The sequence below is a fragment of the Sus scrofa genome, chromosome 14, assembly GCF_000003025.6.
Source record: "Sus scrofa isolate TJ Tabasco breed Duroc chromosome 14, Sscrofa11.1, whole genome shotgun sequence".
NCBI lineage: Eukaryota > Metazoa > Chordata > Mammalia > Artiodactyla > Suidae > Sus > Sus scrofa.
The window spans coordinates 137185454-137208977 of NC_010456.5; the positions used below are offsets into that span (position 1 = coordinate 137185454).

General features: G+C 54.1%; 1 protein-coding gene across 4 annotated transcripts in view; it reads left to right on the forward strand.

Annotated features, from left to right (window-relative positions):
- PTPRE (protein tyrosine phosphatase, receptor type E) overlaps positions 1-23524 on the forward strand; it is a 162797-nt gene that overhangs the window by 84005 nt on the left and 55268 nt on the right. The gene's annotated exons all lie outside the window — the stretch shown is intronic.

Genomic DNA, 23524 nt, shown 5'->3' on the forward strand with positions numbered 1-23524 from the left:
ATTTTAGGAAGTATTTGACATGAAAGCTGACTAACCAATTAAAAAATTGGAGAGAGGGATGTTTCCTAGCTGCTTTGCTTCCTTCCTTCCCTCCTTCTTAATCTTTCTTTCCGTCTCTTTTTCTGTCTCTTTCTTTTTCTCCCTCTTTCTCCCTCCCTCCCTCCCTCTCTCTCTTTCTTTCTTTCTCCTACCGCTATGATTGAGGCTACGTATTACTGAAATGCATCTGTTCTCACAGAGACAGTATATTTGATAAACGCTCAAATTACTTTTCAACTGCTAGTGCTGCTCTGTGGGTAAACTCGGATACAACTCGCCTTTGTATTATTTTGATACATATGATGAGAATAGGCTTCCTGCTGAGAAAAAAAAATATTATCTTGTATCCCACGAGGAGGGTCATTTAAATCATTGTATCCTGGGACTTCAGTCTTTCGGGGCAAAGCAGTGGGGGCCCCTCCAAGCTCCTGGGCTCTCCCTGGGGATGGCTGATCATCCCAGCGTGACTATAAGGACACCCCCCCCCCGCCAAGTCATGGCTTCAGGGGGACAGTGCCCAGGAGGGCCACCCCGTGCCTGTGGGCCTCCACAAACAAGGCCCTAGATGGGATCTGAAGTTCCCTTTGAATTTTGCATTTTTTTGTTGGCACCATGAGAGCACAGTGGACTGTATCGCGCTGGGAAAAGGCTTGGGTGAACAACTTCCTCGTACTTTGCCTGTAATGTGCAAGGCGTCTGTCTTCTTCCAGTCAACCCGGGTGCCATCCGGCTGGTCTTCATGAAAGAGAAATCTGCACGCGCATGTGTATTGGAGGCTCTGTGTGTGTGTGTGTGTGTATCTGTGTCTGTGTGTCTTTGTGTGGGTCGGGGTGCTGTGTGTGTGTTGGGGGCTCTGCGTGTGTTGGGGCCACTGTGTATATGTCTGTGTGTGTTGGGGCACTGTATGTGTGTGCGTGTTGGGTGCTGTGTGTGTGTGTCTGTGTGTTGGGGCGCTGTGTGTGTGCATGCGTTGGGGGCTCTGTGTGTGTGTCTGTGTGTGTCAGGGCACTGTGTGTATCTATGTGTGTGTGTTGGGGTACTTTTGTGTGTTGGGGCACTGTGTGTGCCTGTGTTGGGGCTCTGTGTGTGTGTGTGTGTTGGGGTGCTGTGTGTGTGTCAGGGCACTGTGTTTGTGTTGGGGGCGCTGGGTGTGTGTGTTGGGGTGCTGTGTGTGTGTTGGAGGCACTGTGTGTATGTTGGGGCGCTGTGAATGTGTTGGGGCGCTGTGTACGGGGGCACACACAGGAAGGAGTGGGGGCCCCCCGTAGGTGCGGGAAGCCAAGGGCGTGGGCGTGGGTCCCTGCTTTCACGCTGAGGGCCAGGTGGATGTGCTGGAGGGAGGCTGGTGGGAGAACTGAGGGTGTTTATCCCAACCCCGCCAGGCTGAACTCCAGACACTACGTAAGAGCTTTCTCCCTTCTGATGGGATTTAAACCCCCAGCTCTGGGTTTGGCTTTGGGGCCTGTGAGGTAGCCTGGGGGTGGCTCCCATTCTGTCCCCCGGGAAGCCCCAGATCCCAGCTGGCTCAGCGCCCCGAGGAGTCACCCTCATGATAGGCACATGAGGGACGGTGCCTTCCGTTTCCTGCCCCGGAGGACCTGGGTGGGGGGCGGAGGCAGGGCGCTGACAGGCTGGGGGGTGTGACATGGGGGAGCTCTTAGAATGAGGAACAGAGTTTGTGACACCAGCCCCGGTGAGCAGAGCTGACCTGAGGCAGCGCTGCTCTGTGATAAGGGGCTCGGGGCTGAAGAAGTGATGCTCTCACGTGGTGCCCCCTCTTCCCAGCCCCCAGAAATAGGCTCCCTCATCCCTTTTGCAGAAAGAGCATCTCCTGCGGCGAGGTCTGCAGGCCAGAGGGCGGGCGCCGCCTTGGGCTCCAGTTCCAGGCTGAGCCCCTGGAGGGTCCCATTAGAGCCCCGCCCTTGCTGAGATCCACAGCCACGTGACTGCAGAGGGGAGAGCTGGGCTGTAACCCAGGGGAAATGCCACCCCTCACCCCTGCCCCACCCCCCACCATCCCCTGCACCCCTGTTTACTTAATCATGCTGCTAGGAAGCTGGGGTTCGGGGGAGCCCATCCCAGGAACAGCTGATGACCGTGTTGCAGGACGTTTGTACAAAGGCGCCCGTGTGGGGTGGGGGCGGGGGCCTCGGGAGGGACCAGGGTAGGGAGACAGTGCCCGTCGGGTGAAAGCGGGGGTGGGGTTCACGCTGACTCCAGGGCCTCAGCAATTGGGAAGGGGGGCCAGGGAGGGCAAAGGTGGCCTAGGGCGAGTTGGCAGGAGAGGCGGGCAGTCTCAGAACATGCTAATGCAAGCGTGGTGCTTTTTTGTCTCCCCTTCCGCTCCCCTGTCCTGGCACCTGCCTGGCACACAGCAGATGCTCAAGCAGGTGTTTCTGAACAATGAATGTGAGCTGGTGAACGAAGCGGCATCGAGTGGTCCTCCAGTTTTGGGGGCGATACAGCTTGTGTACGATGGTTTTGTCATCCCACAAGCACACGTGGGTAGCGCCACAGCTCGAAGGATGGAGAAGAGTTGCAGGCATTGGGTCAGACATTGAGTTCATTCCTGACCTGTTCCTTCCTCACTTCGAGCCATCGAGGGTGGCTTGACCGCTGTAAGGTGGTTCCTTCCTCTTCTGTGGCTGAGGAGCCAAGACGAGCTGATTCTTATAAAGCGCTCAGCACCCCACCTGGCCCCGCGCAGGCTCCCCCGAGCATTTTTCTTGTGATTTCGTCCTTCGTGTTCTCCCGATTGCATGGGTGGCCGTCATGTGTATTTCTTTGGGAAACGCATTTTTCAAAGTCAGCCCTGCTCTGAGAAAACAACTTCCAAAAGTGTTTTTCTCATACATTAAAAAAAAAAAAAATATAGCGCCATCGATTTTTAAAAGCATGCTGGTACGGTTTGCATTTCAGAGCTGTACTCTGTTACGTTCATCCTGATCAGAGTGGAAAAGAAGGGCGGGAAAAAGGAAAGCAACATAATGATGTTAGCAGTTTTTAAGTCTAAAATAACCTTGAATCGCCAGGAAATTAAAAGTGCACTTTGCTCCATCCACTGGTGGCAGTTCATGCGCGGACATAAGGCGCTGGAGTTCTGCCAGGGTTTTAAAATTAGAGCAAAAGAAATGAGACCCAACTTAATTAGTATAAATGTTGCCGTGTAGCTTCTAATAATGAACGTAATTTGCAATGCATGCTCACCATGTAATTTAGCACAATGGGACCCGTAGAATGTAGGACTAGTGTTTCATCAAGAGAGATGATTAATGCAGAAAGGGATCAAGTTTGGAGACTGGAAGCCCTTATGGAGACCCTGCATGCCCACTGGGATATCGCTCTGCCTGTGACACCATTTGCAACACCCCTCCCGCCCCCTACCCAAAGGAAGCTCTATCATCCCCTGAGCTGTGCGACTCTGGCAAGTCACTCCATGTTTCTGTGCCTCGGTGTCCTCATCTGTGACGTGGGGACGACAGGGATCCCGCTCTCTTTCTGTCGTTGCGGGGATTAAATGGGTAAATGATGGAGAGTCCTGGGCACACGGCGTGCAGTCAGTGTCGCTTACTCTCATTTTTGTGAATGTTATTATTCATGAAGATTTTTGGCTGCCTGGCTGGGGAGGGTGCCTTCTATCCCAGAGTACAGTATGTGGTGGTCCTGAAATGCTCTGTCCTTGTTGCGGCAAAATTCACATAACATAAAACTAGCTGTGTGAAAGCGTACGATCCGGGGGGCATTTCGTAGACTCACCGTGTCGTGCAACTATTGTGTCTTCCTAGTTAAACACAGTCTCATCGCTCTGAAAGGAAGCCCTTGCATCCACTGAGAAGTCAATCCGCGTTTCCCCTCTCCCACACCCCTGCCGATCACTGATCTGCTTTCTGTCTCTGTTGATTGATGTATTCTGGTGTTTCATAGCAATCAAAATCATGCATTAGGTGAACTGTCCGTCTGGCCTCATTCACTTATCAGAGGGTCATCCGTGCTGGCAGGTGTCAGGGCTTCATTCCTGTTCATGGCTGCCTCATATCCCCTGGTAGGGACGGGTCACAGCTTCATTTAGTTTATCCATTCGCCAGTTGGTGGATGTTTAGATTGTGTTCTGCCTGTTGCCTCTTGTGAATATGGGTACAAGTTATTGTGCACTTGTTTTACGTTCTTTTGGATGCATATCTAGGCGTGGAATTATTGGAGATGGAGTCATTCTACATTTAGCTGTTGGTAGATTCCTCCAGACTGTTTTGCGCAGCAGTTGCACCATTTTGCATTCCCACCAGCCGGGTGAGAGTTCCAGTTCCTCCTCACCCTCAGAAACACTTGCTATTTTTTTTTTTAAAAAAATTACAGTCATCTTGGAGTTCCCATCGTGGCTCAGAGGAAAGGAATCTGACTAGTAACCATGAGGACACAGGTTCAATCCCTGGCCTCGCTCAGTGGGTTAAGGATCCAGCGCTGCGATGAGCTGTGGTGTAGGTCGCAGATGTGGCTTGTATCCTGCTTTGCTGTGGCTGTGGCGTAGGGCAGTGGCTACAGCTCCAATTGGACCCCTAGCCTGGGAACCTTTATATGCCATGGGTGAGGCCCTTAAAAAGACCAAAAAAAAAAAAAGAGAGAGAGAGAGAAAGAAAGAAAAACACAAAATTACAGTCATCTTAGTGGGGCATGAGTGGGGTATTGTGGTTTTGTTTTGTTCGCAGTTCCCCGAGAATTGGCGCCACTGAGCATGTTTTCATGTGCTTGTTGGTCCTTTGAGTGTCTTCTTTGGAGAAATGTCTACTCAAGTGCTTTGTTTCGTCTTTAAATGGGATCTTTGTCTTTCCCTTCTTGAGTTAAGGGCCCTTCGTGTATTCTGGATACTCAATCCTTATCAGATACGTGATTCACAAACGCTTTGTCCCGTTCTGTGATGTGCCTTTTCACTTTCTCGCCAGTGCCCTTCAGTGCACAGACGTCCTGAGATGGTTTTAGGTGAAAGCAAAGCATAGCAGGGAGCAGCTTTGAATCATGAAGCAGGAGAGTCCTTCCCTTCTTCACCCTTCTTGAGTCTTTCTTATGCTCAAAGGGAGCAGCTCTGTTTGATGCTACTGTGTCTTCAACACTAATGCAGGCTTGTCTGCCTTTTTCACAAAAAGAGCGCAGACTCTGGCCCATGGGACCAGCGTCGAGCAAGAATCTCTTCCCCATCCCCGCCGAGTTGACGGTTAAGGTCATGTCCGTAGATGGCTAGCCACGCTGGTGTTCCCATTTACATCAGTGACAACTCGGTCCTTTAATTACATGTACTCGATTTTTTTTTTTTTAAGGAAAATGAGTGAATGATGTGACAGAGCTTGGGCAGGTGATCAGAGGATACAGGTGCAGGGGAACTTCTCTGAGGGTCCTGGGCACAGGTGAGGGCGGAGGGGACCAGCCTTCTGGGGATGGGGTGCTGGGCAGACGGCAGGCACCAGGCAGACCAGCCATGGGAGAGCAACCTGGCTGCCACCGCTGAAGCCCTGGTGTGTCCCCGGGGTGGTACCCAGCACGGCTCCTCCTCACCCCACGCTTGATCCCCACGACTGCCCGGCGAGGAGAAGAGCCCTCAGGGCGGACAGACAGAGTCCGAGAAAGGAGGGAAGTTGACTGTGAGAAGAATGTGGAGGGCTGGTGTCTGGTGGATGTGGCGGGGAGGAGGAAGGAGCCCTGGAAAGATCTGGAAGGGCCCCACAGCCGGGAGACAGGGAGCAAGAGGCATTTTAGAAACATCTTCACGACGTTCTTAGCTCGGCATCTGGCTCATTTCTTCAGGATGCTGTGGGAAAGGAACACAACCCTGATGTCTTACACAGACGACACGGTTCCCTCACTGTCCCAGAGGCTGGAACTCTGAAATCAAGGTGTCAGGAGGCCCTGTTTCCATTGAAGGCTCCAGGGGACAGTCCTTGCTTGATTCTTCCAGCGTTTAAGGCTGCTGGCGACCCTCAGCTGTCCTTGGCTTGAGGCTTCGTCACTTCAGACGCTGCCACCGTCTTCACGTGGTGTCTAGAACAACTCGTCTTTCTGCCCGCCTCTCTGTCTCCTTTATGTCTGCGCAGAACACTTCGCTTCTGACACTTCCCATCTCAAAGCAGGTGGAGGTTCCCCCTCCAAGCAACTCTCCGTGATGCCAGTTGGGTGTCCCACAGTGTAACTCAGTTCTGACCTTCTCTGGAAATGGCATCAGATTCCACAGGTGAAGGTCTCAGCCCCATGAGACCGCCCCCCACCCCCAGATGCCAGTTCCAAGTCACGTTGTCACCTGGGCTCTGATGCATCGGCTCTAAATCAAGGTTCCCCCAAGCCCCTCCTCTGGTTCGATTAATTTGCTGGGGCGAGTCACAGAACTCAGGAAACTAATTTACCAGTTTATTAAAGCCTCTGACAAAGGCTACCGGCGGGCAGCCAGATGAAGAGGCACGGGGTCTGAGAGGGTCCCGGATGCAGGTGCTCCTGTCCCCGTGGAGCTGGGGTGCATCACCTCCTGGTACGTGGATGTGTCCACCCACCTTCGCACTCCCGACCCCCACACTCTCGTGGCTTTTGCAGAGGCGTCGCCGCACAGGCGTGATCAACCATGAACTTGTTTCCAACCCCTCTTCCTTCTCAAGAGGATGGGGTGGGGGTGGCAGGCTGAAAACATGAGGCTTCTAACCTGGGTGGTCTTTCTAGCGATCAGACCCCATCCAGGGACCCACCTGGAGTTGCCTCAGTAGCACAAAAGACAGTCCCATCACCAGGCCATTAAAGGAGCTCTAGGAGCCGCATGTCAGGAGGTGGAGTCAAAGATCAAAAAGGAGAAAAGATGCTGTGAGTGCTCTTGTCCCTTAGGAAACTCTAGGAGTTGGGGAAGCTCTGTGCCAAGAGGCAGGATGAAGACCGAATCCATTTTACCTGCTATGAACCACAGTGTCACGCAGGTCCCTCTCTGTGTGTGTCTCTGGGTCCTCTTCTTACAAGGACACTGCTCAGTAGATGGAGGGCCCACCCTAATCCATTGAAGATCTCCTCTTAACTTAATGACGTCCGCAAAGACCCTGTTTCCAAAGAGGTCACATTCTGAGGCCTCAAGTGGACATGAACTTGGGGGTGCGGGGAAAATACAGCTGAGCCCAGGCCAGCATCTGCTGCAGGTTGGCTGTTGATACTGTTGGCTTTCCTGAGACCGTGGTAGTCCCTGGGCCTTTGCCCTGGAGCCCTGGCCTCTGTTGGAGTTGATACCCTCAGCATCCGTGGGCAGGACGTCCCAGACCAAGGAGAAAGCAGACTCTCACAGGCAAGGGTAATGCCGAGCCCAAGCATCGTACACACCATCAGCTTCTAGGTCTCAACGAACCTTGACTTGAAAATCACTGTTACGTAAGTCTGCTTCCTCCTGTCGGAGTCGAACGGCAATCAGGAGGGTTATGGTCTTGCAAGGCTTCTTGAGTTGTTTGCATACTTCCTACGTACAAACCCGAGATGGAGCAGCATTGGTGCTGCATTGATTCAGAGTTGCATCTTCACGGAAAACTTCCCTGCGTGGAGTTGGAAGATGCCTGGTCAGGGCTCCTGTCCTTTCGGTTTGGGTGACCTTGCCAGACCTGGGATCCAGCAGGAAGGTGATGAGCAGGCATTCAGGCGGATAAAAGAAGGAAGGGCGCCTCCACCTGGGAATCACAGGTGTCCCCTGAGCCCCGAGCCTGCACCAAGTCCCATGAAAGATTCCTTCACCAGAAAGAAGCCTGACTCTCCCGGCTCCACCCTCAAGCGTTCTCTTCTCTGCTCTTCCCTCCTTCTCACTGTCAGCAGGGTTCAAAGAAAAGGATGCTCTTTGCTCAAAAGAGAGTCCAATGCGATACAGCTGACACCCGGGGTCGCCGTGCCTGCAGCCATCCCCTTTCCTTGACCTGAATATTTCTAAACAGTTGAATAAACGCAAACTAATTCTCACGGCCTGTTTCCTATTTGCCGGTTACCCGATGTCCTAGCAGGTTGTGACATGCAATTTCCTTTGAGGTTTCTTTTCTTCCTGCTTTTGGGTAACAGAAGAAGGAATCTCTCTCAAAGGACATAAAACTCTGTGCTTCTACATTGATAAATATTTGAGGAGATGCAGCTGGTGTTTATAGAGATTCTAGTTGGGGCAAATAAAGCGCATATTAGTAAACCTCTTTCGGGGTCAGCCTTTCGGCCACCTCCTTTCCTCAGTGAACAAATATTTACTAAATGCTCATTTCATGATGCAGGGCCACTTCCCAGATACACTAGTTAAAAGGAGGTTTCTGAGTAGACCTGTTTGCAATCCCAAACCCACAGAAAGCTAACATCTGTCAAGGCCAACACAGTTCATATCTTCTTTTTTTTTTTTTTTTTTTTTTTTTTTGGTAGAGGTGATGGAGTTAAAGTAAATATTTTCAGTGACATTTTGGAATTTACAGAATGCGTGTTCATTTGTTTCAAAAGGAAACAGTTTCCAGTTCAGATGGCGTCCCACGCTTCCCGTGCTTGTCCTGAGAAAATCTTACAAGCTACGAAATACTTCCTGGGTCCAATGTGCTCACTTTGACCATAGGGATGTGGTTTTCTCAAGTCTGGTTGTTTGATTTTGCCCGGGTTTGAATTCAGGCTTTGCCCTTTTATGGCTGTGTGGGCTTGAGCAGGTAACTTAGCCTCTCTGGTCTTCAGAGTCTCCTGCCATAAAGCAGGCATGGCAAGAGCCTGTACTGTCTTGGGCAGCTGCGTGAGGGTCCAGTGTGTTTATGTGTAAAATGCATGGATCCGTGTCCTCGGCCACAGCGAGTGCCCTGTATGTCACCATCCCCACCAACATCGCGTCCCTCCTCGTCCCTCCCCTGCACAGCTCACCGCGCTTCTGGAAATGGTTTTCTCTGAAATAAGGCATGTGTTCTGTCTGGGGTGCCGGCTGCTGCGGGGCTGACCTTCCTACTCCCAGTGCTGACTCGGGGGTGGAACGTGGACCTTGGTGTCCTCCCCGCGGCTCACAGGGCTTGCCCTGGGGTGGGGGGCGGGCAGGACCCCTGGGAGAGGAGGCTGCTCTCACACCCACCCGGGGGACAGCACAGTGGGCTCTGTGCCAGGGGCAGGTGCCCCCAGAAAACTGCACACCAGGGACGTGCACGGAGCGGGGAGGGTCTCAGCATCCGCGACATCCTCACCCAGCCACGCTCTGGACGTGCTGCTAGTGGCTGAACCCCGGACGTCTCGCCATCCCGGAAATGCTAGGTCTTTCTGGGGCTTCTTTCTCTGGCACTGAAGCTGAAGCCTGCCCGAGGTGTCCTTCCCCTGCTCAGGGCACAGTCCGGCATAAGAACAGTGAAGTGGACTCTGTGGCTTCTCGTTTGGTTGCTTTAAAGTGTTTCTTCACATTCCAGAAGGGGTGCCGAGGGTCTCCTTGTATCTTACAGACTCTCCCCAGAGTCTCGTGAGGTCACTGCGTTGCTCATTGTACAGACTCAGAGAGGGAGAGAGCTGGCCCGAGGCCACACAGCCAGGGGACCACAGCTCAGGTGGCCCTGCACTGGTGGTCCAGGCTCCTTCTAGTACTTCCTGTGCTTCCAGGGGACAGGCTGGGCTTTAAAGGATGCTGAAAGGAATGAAATGATTCAGATTTTAGAACTTGGGGTCCCCAATTCCCTCTTTGTTTAAATGCCATTACTTAGATTGAGGGGTGTTATTTAGCACATTTTTCTGGGGTCGGGTCCCAGACAAAGGCACCCAGATTTCACTCTCCTGAGCTTGGGGACCTCGCCTCCTTCCACCTCTCCTCGTCAGGCGGACACACAGTGGGTCATCCCAGCCCTGGTGCTTTGAGAGAGAAGAAGGACCTGATGGGTGACTAGGCTGGAGATGAGGCCGTCCAGGCCAAATGGGGTTTTGGTTATTCTAGTCACGGCAGCGAGGGTCATTCATTCAGCCAGCCCTCCTGGGCAGGCCCTGGGTGCCAGGCCTTCTGTGGGGCATGAGCCAGGCCCACTTCCCCACCTAGACACCCTGTGGGTTTGTAGCAGAGCTGCCCTTCTTGTTCACCTGCGGCCTCATCTGAGCCTTCTGCAGGGATGACTCCCCACGTGACAGGTGAACTCTCGCAGAAAGTGGCAGGGCTCTTGGGCTCCCAAGGCCGGCCCGGGGGGCCAGAGGAGAGCCCACCTTGACATTTTTCCTTTGACAGAGGCATACAAAGCTGCTCCCCTCCCGGGGCGCAGCAACAGTGCCCACCCTGTCTGGCTCCTGTGCTTGCTTCTCACCCAGCTCCACCCCCCCTTTCCTCCCACCCTGCCAGCCCCCTTTTCTCTCCTTCTCTCTTTCCCTAGACCTGAACGTCAAAGCACTTTTCATCAGTCGGTTTATTAAATACTGAGAGCCGATTCAGTCAGTGGAAGGCAGTCCCTAGGCCCGCAAGTTCTGCAAGTCTTGTGTCTTAATTCATGGCCACCCCTGCCCTTGTCCAGCACTTCGTTCGGGCATCCTTTGAGGTACGGTTTCCAGTATAAGTTTAACATGTATGGAAGAACCGCTGCAGGGGGAACAAAGCCAATTTCCTGAGCGCGGCGTGCTGTCTGAATTACAGTTTCGCCCACTGCAGGCGAGGAAGGTCCGCTCAGGTGTCAAATTTCTAAGCTGAGGTAGAGATAACATAGCCACAGGTTAGGAAGTAGGATTCCAGGCTGGGAAGTGGGTGTTGGGGTGCCCATTCAGGAAAATTCAGATGCATCTCTCAGGGTTAGTTAAGGATCCCTGCAGTGTAATGAATGGAGAGACGGATCAGGAGGGAACAAATAATTGTCCAGGCGTTGGTGGACGGTGCAGGTGCCAGGAACCCCGCTTCTGGAGTCGTCCTGGAAGGATGCTGGATGGGTGAGAGCCTGACCCTTGGGTGGGGAACTTTCTGGTTTGGGGTCTGGGAGCCCCAGCAGGTGCAGGTGGACGGCGCCATGGCCTCCCCACCTGCGCCACCTGCTGGTCATCGCTGCCATCGCTTTCGGATTTCTAGCCACTGCGCATGCGTGAAGATGGGGCCCGCCTCCGCCTCCGTTCTTGGTACTTCCACATTCAGTTCAGGTGCAAGTTGAGCCCATAAGACAAAATATGAAATATTAATACTGACTCACTTGAGATCTTCTTCTTAGGCACTCTCATTCCTCTGTGCTTCTTTCTGGCTCCACACTCATTCTTCTGTGTCTGTCTGCCCCCTTAGTCTGTGAGCATCTTCACTGGCACCCCTCACCCCCCAACAAGGGTACCACGCAACTTGAGTACCTCGAACGTGCCAGCGCAGAGGCGGTCCCCTGAACATGGGGGATGTGGCCTTGGCTGCCCTCCTCCCACCTGCTCAAAGCAGAATCGGGATCAGAGGATTCACTTGTGTCTCCAGATCGCAGAGGAGAGAAAAGTTCCCAGGGCAGGACTCTTGGCTGGGGTGACAGGTAGCCGTGTCCCCCGTGCCAGGGCCCTTTTCACTAGGCTGGCTGCCTCTGGGAGCCTCCCAGCAAGTTACAAGAGCTATTTGGGGACAATAAAATATCCCCAGGATAGTTACCATCGTGGTCACTCAGGAGCCTAGAAGCTTGCTGACCATTAAACCCAGCTCGTCCTTGCCCTCTGCCGTGAGGACAGACGCAGCATCCTCAGGACCCGGCAGCGTCCATGTTGGCTGCTAACTTCTCCCCGTCTTTGCTGGAAACCCAGGTAAAGCTCTGCACCAAGGTAGGGACAGCGAGAGACCCCAGCCTCCGGGAGGAGCCGAGACACCAGCTTCTCCTGACAGCCAGCCCACTGACCGCCTGGGCTTCTGCCCAATTCAGGGGTCGTGATGACGTGGTACTGCAGGGTGGGCATGGGAGAGGTCAGTTCCTGTCCCGCAGGAGCTTCCCAAAGGCCGGGATGGACTCTCAGTCCCCGAAGCACGTCGAGCACTAGGACATCTGCCCTGAATGCCAGGGCGGGTGGAACGACTCCCCACACTCCTACCGCCACTCACCGGTGTCCTTTTGAGGGCAGGCCGGTCCCTGCTCAGAGTGTAAATCCCCTGAAGGCAGCATCTCTGTCTAATCTTGTCGATTTAACGAGGCCTCCCTCTAGACTCCGTGTCTGGGAAACACTCGGTCAATATTTGTGGAATGAACGAACGCATGAACCAATCTCTATTGCCGGCTCCTTGTTGTACTAAAATCAGCATTTCTTTAAAAATTCATAAATGCTGTAATGTTCCCCGGTGTGAGAGCAAACTATTTTATGAAATAGGCATGAATTTTCTATTAAAGAGAAAAGCATCTATTTATTAATATTCCCAAAGGGTAACTTTTTTGGTTCACTGCTGCTCTGCTGTTATAATTGTCCATAATTATATGGTGTTGATTGTAGTTTACCGACAGAGCATCCATAAAGAAAAATGTTACCCTGGAACTAATATTTTAGTTAAAGCGTCTGGCCTTAGTGGATGGGAACTAGGCAGGGAGCTGAGTGGAGGGTGCCTGTGGAAACAGTCCCCCCGCCAGAGTTCCTGTCGTGGCGTAGTGGTTAATGAATCCGACTGGGACCATGGGGTTAAGGGTTCGATCCCTGGCCTCGCTCAGTGGGTTGAGGATCCGGCGTTGCCGTGAGCTGGGGTGTAGGTCGCAGATGTGGCTCAGATCCTGCATTGCTGTGGCTGTGGTGTAGGCTGGCAACTGTGGCTCCGATTGGACCCCTAGCCTGGGAACCTCCATATGCCACAGGTGCAGCCCTAGAAATGACAAAAAGACAAAAAAAATGTCTCCCCCAAACTCTGAGGAGAGGAAACGCAGAATAGTCCTGAGGCTCTGGATAGCAGGTAGGATCTCTTATCAAGAAACCTGTTGGGGAGTTCCTGCTGTGGTGCAGTGGGTTAGAAATCTGACTGCAGCAGCTTGGGTCGCTGCAGAGTCACAGGTTCGATCCCTGGCCGGGGAACCTCCATAGGCCACATGGGTGTGGCCATAATCAAAAAAGAAAGAAAAGCAAAAAAGGAAACCTGTTGGGATAATTTAGAAATGGAAGGAGAGGGGAGAGTCCTATATCTGAGTGCCTCTGGGTAGTAGAAAGTATCTCGAGAGAAGTCGACCTTCGGGGTCAGAGCCCACTGAGAAACGCAGTCCTGTAAACAGTCAGGCCGCAGGAGAAAGAGCAGGTGTGTGTGAAGAAGAGCCCCGAGGGAGCCTTGTTTGTTCCGTTCACCTTCATACAGCAGGTGCCTCTAAGGAGTTGACTGAATGAATGATTGAGCAAACGAATAAATGAAGCTACCATGGACTTACTTCCAAGGGGCCCCGGCCCCCTCGTCCCCGCTGGACACAAATAGTGGCCAGGTGTCCAGGGAAGTTCTGAAGCAGCCATGAAACAGAGGAATGTTCTTTTCTTAGTGGCAACTGGGGGCAGGATTTTCTTCCAGGTCACCAGAGGTGCGGCTATAAATAATTCATACGTACATCATTTCCCAGTTAACATCTCTCAGAAGATGCTGGCAATTCTTTGAAGTTTTTCCTTCTTAAGGGACAGCGACCCACCCTGTAGTGCTGGGCCAAGCTTCTGCCCTAATTAGACGGTTACACAAGAGACTCAAGTGAGGAGGGCGGATTTACGTTTAATAAAAGAAGATTAAAAACTGTGTATCAACAGCATATGAAAGGAGACGGAACCAAATTAAAAGCCTCTCCCAGCTGTGGGGGGTCGTGGCCTAAAGAGCACGTGTTTCACTTGGAGTCACTGAAACTTCTTGCTCTGAGTTGGGAGACGATTCAGGCACACCCCCCCCCCGCCGCCCCCCCGCCCTGTGTCAGAATCACCTGTTGCTGGTGCTGGGGTGGGGTGGGGGCACCTTTGATCTAGACCTCGGGGCGATGGGTCCCTTTGTGGTGTGACAGCCACAGTGTGGGTGATGCAGGAGGTGGCATGGGGGTTATGCTGCCGGCCCAGGTTCCGCGTGAGGGACCAGCCCCTGCAGCCTCATGGGAATCCAGGCCAGACCTGGCTTCCGCGAGAGAAGCCAGATTTCCAGACGTTCTGTAGACGCTCCCTCCTTCATGCCACTGGCATCCTTTCTGATCACCAGCGTATACCTACTGCTTGAGCCCGGCGATTCCTCTCATCGGCGTGCCCTTCAAATAAATGAAAAGCACTAGTCCGCAAAGAGACGTGCCCCCAAGTTCCTAGCAGCTTTGCTTGTAATAGCAGAAAGCCGGGAAACAGCCCACATGTGTATCCAGAGCAGGACGGGTCGGTGGTGTCACGCAGGGGAAAAAGCTCGAGCAGTGAGCGTGGACCTCCAGCTCCCACGGCAACGTGGGATTTCAGAAGCTGGACACAGAAGAGTATGATGGTTCCATTTATAGGAAGTGCACGTGCAGGCAGAGCTAGTCATCTCTGTAGATAAAAATGCGGGCTTCTTGGGGTGGGGGAAGAGTGGCCCAGAAGGAAGTTTCTAGAAAAAATGGCAGATGCTCTTTACTTTGCTTGCATGAGGATATGCATTTCTCAAAACTCATCAACCTGTAGGCTCAAGGTCTGTGCATTTGACTACATATCACTGTATATTTAAAAAAAAAAAAGAAAAACCTTGGCATTCCCGTTGTGGCTCAGTGGGTTAAGGACCCGACACAGTGTCCTCAGGGATGCAGGTTTGATCCCTGGACTCACTCAGGAGATTAAGGATCTGGTGTGGCTGAGGCTGTGGCATAGGCTGGCCGCTGCAGCTCTGATTTGACTCCTAGCCCGGGAACTTCCATGTGCTGTGGGTGCGGTCGCAAAAATAAGAAGAGTTTAGTAAAAAAGAAAAAAAGAAAAACTTTCCAAACATAATGCACATGAAACCTAGACTGTCTGTGGATCGCACTAAGTCAGTGTCGTGACCCTTCCATCAGCGTCAGGGTGGAGAAGCACGTTCCCCACGAGCAGGTGTGATGGGGGGCAGGCGGCACAGGTGAGAGGGTCCCCCTCCCCAAATTCCTGCCCACCCCGTGCGAGGGGCTAGTGGGGGACTGGGAGGCAGAGAAACTATCCTCAGAGCCAGAATGGCTGGCGGTTGTCACTGATGGCGAGCCTTCTTGCTCAAGTGTCAGAATGTCGGCGGCGGGGCGACGCGCTGTGGGTGCCCAGAGCCAGATGCACGATTGTGCAGCAGAAAAATCCCACCTTGGCTCTTGGCGCAAGGGCGGCCTTTTGCACTGAGGCAAATCCAGGGTTTACTTGATTTTGATTTCGCTGGTTGATCTCTTGACCCCAAGTTCAGATATATAACCAGATACAAGGATCAGCAGTTTTGTCCCTGCATTTCTGCCCTTGGACAGCAACAGCGGACGCCTACTTAAGGACCCTTCCGTGTAGGAAAAGGAACTGGCTTCATCTCTCTATGGGTTGGCATCTGGGTTTTAGAGCATGGCGAACGAGATAGATCTGGGTCTGCCCTTGCCTCAGTTTATATTTAAAAACAAAGTGACTCACTTGGTTTTGGAATGACCACATGGCCAGTGGCTTCTCCGGGTCCCCAGGCCGGCGGGCTGGCCCCCCCAGGCCAGGTCGAAGAACCAGGTGCGCCACCCTGGGCCAGCCCACTGCACTGAATGCTCCTGGTCCATCCCGAGGGGGTTGGGCAGAGGGTTAGGCTGAGACCCCCTGTGAGTGGTGAGCTTTACTGGGAGCCACCCCATCAGAAGGGGGTTCAGCTGAACTCTAGGAGGAGGCGTTTGTGCGCAGGATCGCGGCTGCTGCGGGCACTGGGACCCCATGTCCCAGGGGCAGGGGACATCCCTCCGCCACGTGCTGTGCTGGTGCAGAAAGACTGTGGCCTCCTCTGGCAGGGCTGGGGGCCTCATCCTGTGAGCCTCCCCAGCCTAAGCAACCCCCACCGCCCCCCACTCCCAGGGTTTGGAAGATGCTTCTGGAAGGAGGCAGGCTGGATTTAATGAGAGCTGAAGCGCAGCGATGGGCTGGCGCCTCGTTCTGCAGCAGCGAGCAGCCTCAGGGCGGCTTCTGCACCCGCTGTCCCCAGGCCACCTCCAGCCTTCCCCAGGGAGTGGGTGCTCCGCAGTGCACCCCGTTTCTAGAATTAGCCCAAGCAGAGTGCTTGCAGCAAGGTGAAACTACCGCTGCCAGCCTCCCCAAGCACACAGTGCCCTCCAAAGCCAGGGGCCTGTCGCTCAGCGCTCCATCGCTGCCCCTGGGGGGACCCAGAGTGGCACAGAGAGCCGTCCTGGTTGCACTGTGCCCAGAGGTCCTGCCACCACCTGCTACAGGACCTAGAAATGCCTGCTGCAAAGGGAAAGCGAAAGGTCAAAGACATCTTTGAAAATGCTCTTAGGGGAAAATAAAGGGGAAAAAAAAAACGGTGCTGGAAATTCGTGTTTCTTCCTGGACCTTCACCCTCCGGCTTCCCCTGAAGTTACTTGTGGGGGGAAGGTTTTCCATCTTTATTTGGCATTTTTTGTTGATTCTACATTTTTTCCCCCAAGGGCTTTGATTTCCACTGTAATCAACCTCAATTTTCAGGAACAATTCTAGAATATGCATTTCATTATTGATCATTGGCAGAGCTGTATGCCCAGGCGATTGGCATATTTGCTGAGACAAATTAGCCCAAGGCTGCAGCAAGGAGATTGAAGCAGTTAGGTGGAGGATGTTGGCTCTTGGCCCCTGGAGGCAGCGACGGGTGTGTGGGTTTATTTATGGACCCTGTTTGAAGGACGTCAGTTGCTTTAGTGATGCAGCCCGAATGAAGGTCGAATGAAAGTCACAAGGTAGAGGAAGTGGTCTCTGCCTGATCGCCCCCTCGAAGGTGTCCTGACCACACTGTGACGCCCCCAAGAGCTCCCCACACGCCTCACTTAAAGCACAAGCCCCTCCCCCATACACAGCACCTTGGCTCCCTGGGGCACCCAGCACACCTGCTCCCTGCAGGGGTGCCTCTCACACAGGACCCTCGATGGGGCCCAGTGGGAAAACAGGGCAGGCCGGGGCTCCCCAGGCTTTTTGAATACGGCGTCTGTGCCTCCGACAAACTTGCTGCACCTGCAGATGGGTCTGCAAGGCCCTGATGGGTGTTCTTCAGGCTTTCGGTGAAACTCAGGTCCAGAAAAGGAGCAGCATCAGAATGGAGGGGCCCTGCACATCCCCCGCCGCAGGCTGTCTCCCGGTCCGAGGCCCAGGCTTCCCCCCAGGCGTCTCCTGACACCATGCCTATGAGCATACTAGGTACCACTGCAGACTCTGCCTCCTGGTGTGCAGTCCCCCCACCCCCACCCGCAGGAAATGCAAGACCCTGAGACGCCTGACTCTCACAGATCACATTCAAGTTCAGAAGAAACAGCCGCATAGATCAAGGACCCCCAGCCGGGGGTGCCAGCGGAGACCTCCAGGCTAGGGATGGCATGGAGAGAGCAGAGCTTCTTGGAGCTGAGCAGGTGCAGGACCCTGGAGTGAGTGAGCCACCCAAGTGGACCAGGGTTCGGGTGGCTCTGCCCTGGAGAGCGGGGTGGCCAGGGCCCAGAGATGATGGCTGGATGGAAAGAAAGGACATCACTCCAGGTCACCCTTCAGTGAGACTGCGGTACTTTGGGCTGAGGCACCTGGACGTCTCCATGGGTATGAAAGCAGAATATGATGAGACCGAAAAATAATCCAGTGCCTTTCCCAGGAAGTAAAGATCAGCCTTCAGATTTGCTGCATATCAGTGGATCGCACCCTCCCCTAGGGGCGTGGGAATTTCTGATTGAAAAAAGTACAAGAGACGTTCAGGCCAGGTGAAGAATCTGACTGCAGCAGCTCAGGTTGCAGCTGCAGCTCAGATGCAATCCCTGGCCTGGGAATTCCATATGCCACGGGTAGGGCCATAAAAATTAAAAATAAAAATAAAAAGTAACAAGAACTGAAGACGTATTGGGGCAGGCTCCTTGGTCTGTTAATTTTGGTTTGCTTTTACCTGGAGAGATGCACCTGCTGTCTTCCGGGCATTTTTTTTGGCATCTTTAAATAACTATTCTGTACTAACAATTTGGTTTTGGTAAGAGCCAAAGGCTAGCCCCACAGAATGGCCTTGTCCCTGCAGAGGTGGTAATTTCTGATGAACAAAGCGTTCAGGGTGACACATCTGTGAAATGACAACCAGCTACTGCACGTGTGGGAAAAATTAATTGTTGGTGATTGGTGCCGCTCATGAACAGTTGGTTGTGAGACACTGTTCACAGTGCTTGAGGTTAGGCAGCCAGCCCTTCGCCTGCCCTCTCTGACTTTATGTAACCCCCACCCAGGAGTGGAGAGTCACACTGACAGGGTTTCAGGAGTTTCTTCCTTGGTTCTTTTATGATAATAGGAAGGATGTTTTTCTTTTCCTTTTTTTTCTTTTTCAGCCGCACCTGCAGCATATGGAAGTTCCCAGGCCAGGGGTCCAATCGGAGCGGGTCCACCACGGCCACGACAATGCCAGATCCTTAACCCACTGAGCAAGGCCAGGGATCGAACCCGCATCCTCGTGGACCCTCGTTGGGTTCTTAACCCACTGAGCCACAAGGGCAACTCTGGTTTTCTTTTCATTAAGGAAAAATTGTATCCAATAGAAGTCTGGCTGTAGGTCATCCCTGTCTTATTTGACCCCCCCACTCCCACCCTTGGAACCATGGTAAGTTTCATGTCCTCTGATTGGTCAGTGGGCTTGTTGGTGTTTAAGCACATTCAAGTATGGCTTTGGGGCTAGTGAAAATGTGCTTTTGAGATGTCTCCTTGAATCTTTAGCTTTCTGTGGTTCTGGCGTCTTTACTGCAGTGGAGGAAAACTTAATTCGTACAGAATAAGCTCTCCACTCTTCAAGAGGGCAAGATACATAATTGGAATTATGCAAATGAGTGTGTGCTCCACAGGAAATTGAAATTATCCCCTCACAGTGTGCTGACAGGTCCTTCCCCGCGCCTCAAGTGCTGCCGTGTCCTCAGGAGGCCCCTCTCCTGTGCTGATCTGCCCCGGGCATCTGGTCCTGCTCCGTAGGTCAGGCAGGGAACTCAGTGTGGACCGGTATCGGAGGCTGACATTTCCCTTGCAGCTTTTAAAATTCTCTGATGAAATCAGTTTCGGCCAATGGTCTGAAAGTGAGCACACGGGTGTTCAGCAGGGTGTGTGCGTGTAAGAAGGCACAGCGATGAATGATAAAGGACCTTCCAACTCTTCGGCGGGATGGATGGCCTGAATTCTTTGAAGAGCTGGTGGTGCTTGGTTGCTGGGTCAGCATCGGGTGGGGTGGGCGGAACGTCCAGTGAAGATGCTTTGCTTGAGGGTCTCGGTCCTTCCTTTGATGGTGCCCCGCCTTTGCCCAGGTAAATGTCTCCTCCAGATTCTAGCCTTCGCACTCAGGAGGGGAGCTCAGCGCATGCCAGCTGAGGGGGGAGCCGTGAGAGGCGTCCTACCCACCTGACAAATGAGGAAACGGAGACATCCATCCACAGCCGCCTGCTCGCCCCTGAATCTAGTAGCTTAAGCTTCCAAGAGACCAGTCAAATGTGGGCAGAGGTTGACTCTCCAGGGCTCCTATCCCTACCGTTTATGCCTTCTTCCTTCTAGAACATTCCCGTTCATCCAACAAATCCAATCGTCTTGAATCGAATAAGGCTCGATTTACAGGACCTGACGTGGCCATGGGAGCCAGGTGCTCTGTGCAATGCTCTGCAGGTTCCCTGCAGCCTAAGCCTCTCTGGGCAGCCTTGCCCAGTGTATCTGGGCAGTCTGTGCCCGCGTAGCTGGTCTCCTTCGAGCCCCCAACCACACAGCTGGTCTCCTTCGAGCCCCCAACCTCATGAACACAAGAGAAGAATAATGGCAAGAGAGAAATTAAATGTCACGCACCCACTGCCCTGTCATGAAGGTTGAGCCACTCAAGATCTATGTCTAATCACAGTGTCCATTTCTGTGGACTTTTTTATTTTTATTTTTATTTGTTTATTTATTTTGTCTTTTGTCTTTTTTAGGTCCTCACTCGCGGCATATGGAGGATCCCAGGCTAGGGATCTAATCAGCGCTGTAGCCACTGGCCTACACCACAGCCACAGCAATGCAGGATCCAAGCTGCATCTGCGACCTACACCACAGCTCACAGCAGCGCCGGATCCTTAGCCCACTGAGCAAGGCCAGGGACCGAACTCTCAACCTCATGGTTCCTTGTCGGATCGGTTTCCGCTGCACCACGACAGGAACTCCGCTGCGGACATTTTTAAATGGAAAGGAGTCCGCATGGGGGCTTTTACTTGGGGCGGTCCTCAAATAAGCCTGTGGTGTTTGAAACAAAACTCCCAGTTCTGCTGGGAAAACGCCCCGATTCCAGGGACTCTCAGCCGAGGGTCTGGGGCCACCTGAGCCTGCGTCTGACGACTGATCCTGGGCTGGGCCAGGGGAGAGCACGGCTAAGGACTGACCACAGGGCCACTACTAGTGACCGTGGTCATAGCCGGTGCGTGTGTACTGGAGTTTTCTGCTACACTTTAAAGATGGGGCCTCGTGTCTGGAAGGGTCTGAATTGCCAGGACTTCAGTGAGACCCAGATTCTGGAAAATCTACCTGTCGGGTGGAGGATCAGAGCTCTTGCTGTAGTTTTCCGTCCAAAGGAGAGTGAAAGTCAGAGTCCCAGCAAAGCCAGTCCCAGCTGGACATGTGGAAACCACCATTGCCGGGGCCGCTGGAGGAGAAAGGCCATCAGCAGCCTGGCGTGGTCGCAGCCACCAGGGAGCAAGGCCTCGCGCCCCCTGGTGGACGGGCCCTGGGGCCCTGGGACTGGCGCTGCTGCTTCCCAGGGCCTCACAGAGACTGGCCTCCCCCTGCTGCTCGTCAGCTCTCCTCTCACCCCCTTCTCTCCGGGAGCCTTCAGGTGTCAGTGGTCCCGGCGTCCACTCTTCCTTTTTTTGGGCTCTTCTCAGGTCCTGCATCCATTGGCAAGGTCACCTGCCTCCTGGCAGCTCCCTGTGAGCGTCGCACTTCCCCGAAGGACATCACTCACCCACTGGCTGGTCCACAGGCTGCAAACTTGGCCCCACTGTTCCCCCGTCGGTCCCCACGCCAGCTCCTCCTGGTGCCACCTCCCCCTTAAAGCTCCCCTCCCCTCTGGACCATGCCCCCCGCCCCATGCTCCCCTTGCCCCCTTCTCGCTGGGCCATGCTCCTCGCCTTCCAGTGAGTTACAGACCATGACCCGAACCCCTCCTCCCCAGGACCTGCCTTGGGGAATCTGGGGGTGCCCCTCCCCAGCTCCCCTGGCCTCCTGGGTCGTCTGTTTCCCCAGGTCTTCTGTGTACTCCCAGGTGTACAGGGCCAGAGGACAGGTGTGCCCGGGATCGAGCACATCCCCTTCCCCCCCGCGGCCTTCCACAGCCCCCCACACCCAGGACTTCCTCTCCTACAGCCCCCGCGGTGTGCTCAGAATTCACTTGCCTGGAGTTCCCATCATAGCTCAGCTGTAAGGAACCCAAATTGTATCCATGAGGATGTGGGTTCGATCCCTGGCCTTACTCAGTGGGTTAAGGATCTGGCGTTGGCATTAGCTGTGGTGTAGGTCAAAGATGTGGCTTGGATCTGGTGTTGCTGTGACTACGGTGTAGGCTGGTAACTGCAGCTCTGATTCGACTCCTAGCCTGGGAGCTTCCATATGCTGTGGATGTGGCCCTAAAAAGACAAAAAATAATTCACTTTCCTGACCCCAAGAGGTCTGTGTAACCCCAGGAACCGAAATGGACTCGGGACAATATGTCCATGCCATGGGCAGCTGCGGGGCCTGACCCTCGCCCGCCCCGGGGCCCAGGACGTGCCCCAGGCTGCAAACAGCATGTCCCTCCTTCCCCCGGCGCCCTCCGCCCTGACAGCCTGGGTGGCGGCCACCGCCCCCTCTGACCTCCCTGTCCTCGCCTGGCCAAGCCGGAGGTGGCTCCTGCCTCTCGGGCCGCTGTCTTAGGAGGTCGGACCAGGGGACCCAGAGGACATCGTGGGTGGCACAGGCCCCCCAGACACCACCCAGCCTCTCCTCGTCCATCGCCCCGCTTCTTCTCCTCCCCCGTGGACGTCTTTGCCCGTCTCCCTCTAATGATGTTTCAATGGTTTTGCGTTTAGATGTGTGCAATTGCTTTTGTTCAGAAGCAATTAAGTTCCAACCTTCACCAACTCAGATAAAAAGTGCCTGTTTGCGTCTTTTCCTTTTGAACAAGCAAAGCCTTCTCCGAAAAGGCAGGGATGCCCTGGAAACATGGGGAACATGCTGCGTCTGCACATCTTACCGCTTAAGAGGTTTTACGATCATTATTGCAAAGCTCTTACCCGCTGTACGTGTATTCACACCTGAAGCTTGGGAAAGGTCTGGATTTTTTTTTTCCCATGACCATGAAAACACACCTTTCTTCCTTTTGTTCTTCTCCAGGGCATAAAAAATCATAATCTTGCTCCATGAGTAATATTGTCCTGATTTTCTAGAAAGCAGGCAGACTGGGATCAGAGGCCGGACCCTTAGCTAGCCAAGGCCCCGAGGCTGCTAGTGGGCCCTGCTCCCTGGGGGTTTATCGGGAGGCTGGGAGGACTCCGCTCCGTGCCTGGCAGGCAGAAAAGGCCTGACTGGTCTTAGGAGAGGTGGTTTCAGGAAGTTGGTGCCATGCTGCCCAGTCTGGTTCCGGGGTGAGTGGCTCGCTGTCTGTCTGTGCTCCCGGGGGCTCTTGTTTTCAGAGCCCCGTCTGTTCTGACGGCAGGTGAACAGCAGTGCTTCTCAGGAACTGGGACCACTGAGCAGGAGGGTGGGCTCCTCCTCCTGCCCTCACTTTACTCCCTAACCTGACACGTGGGGGCAGCCGGTGAGTAACTGGGTGCCCTGGGAACAGTGGCGGGGCCTGGGAAACTCCATCGCCACATGCCCACGACCGAGCTGGGTGCACAGGTGGGCCATGAAGGCAGCCTGGAGTCACATGAAAGGTTCGATGGCTGGTCTCTCTCTTCCCACTTCCCCTCCGCTGAAGAGGCCTGCGTAAGCAGCGCAGAGAGAGACCCTCGCCTGCACCAGCCATGTCCCCTCCCATCGGGCAGGCCTGGTGGGACGACCGCTGGCTGACGGCTGCAGGAGGCCTCAAGGGGCCTGACTTCCGTCCTGCAGAAGCAAAGGGCCGAGAGGCACGGGGCCGCAGCGAGCGCCACCCTCCCCTCAGCCCAGGTGGAGCCAGGCAGGCAGTGCGTGGCCTTGGGGTGGTTCTGACTTGGCCGGGGGCCTGGGCGCTTCCCTCTGCTCTGGAGGCCAGAGGAGCACGGCTCCGAGTCCTGGGAAACACTGAGCGGCATCAGCCTGTCTCACAGGGAACCTCCCAGAAAGCAGGGGCAGCCTAAGCCACACTCGTCAGGCTCAGGTGGGGTGAGGAGCGGCCCTGGTCTGCAGTTCCTAGGCACCTGCACCGCTCTGCCCGCCTCTGGGCCACGGGGCTTCTGTGCCGGGGAGGCCTCTCCTTGGGAGGCAC